Below are 447 nucleotides of genomic sequence, written 5' to 3'. Positions count from 1 at the left end.
CATTAAAGCAATGTCCTGGACACAAACGAACTCAGTGAGCACAATATGTCTGTTTGAATGCTGTCAAGTCTCTGGAGGGAGCTAAAACTTTTGTTGTGCTTCAAAGGTGATTACAGCACAGAAAACGATCAAAGTTAAACAGTTTTATTAGCCTCACCTTGAAGTGCACGTGAATGTGGTCCCGGAGGACGTCAACACGAAAGAACTTCCTGCCGCAGATCTCACAGGTGTACTTCTTGTCACCATGAGTCAACAGATGTTTGTTCATGTTGCTCCTGCAGGAGAACACCTGTCCACACAGGTAACAGCCATGTCAAAATAAAATACCTCTCATCTGCACTGGATTTACAAGGAAGTACTTGAGCTGCTGCCAGCTGCGCAGAGAAAAAGGCTTACTTTGCCACAGATGGGACAGGGAGATGGTTACTTCCTGTACTTGGTTCCTTC

The 447-nt window shown here is 45.2% G+C and overlaps 1 long non-coding RNA gene across 1 annotated transcript; it reads right to left on the bottom strand.

Moving 5' to 3' along the window:
* Positions 1-447, bottom strand: LOC106512330 (uncharacterized). Its single transcript, XR_001309651.1, has 3 exons — positions 397-447; positions 158-289; positions 1-15 (listed from the first exon to the last, which is right to left on the bottom strand). It is a non-coding gene; the product is annotated as an uncharacterized LOC106512330 (long non-coding RNA).

Source organism: Austrofundulus limnaeus, unplaced genomic scaffold (genome assembly GCF_001266775.1).
Source record: "Austrofundulus limnaeus strain Quisiro unplaced genomic scaffold, Austrofundulus_limnaeus-1.0 Scaffold5731, whole genome shotgun sequence".
Classification (NCBI taxonomy): domain Eukaryota; kingdom Metazoa; phylum Chordata; class Actinopteri; order Cyprinodontiformes; family Rivulidae; genus Austrofundulus; species Austrofundulus limnaeus.
The sequence above is the reverse complement of the archived record's forward strand: the minus strand, read 5'-3'. Positions and strand labels throughout refer to the sequence as shown.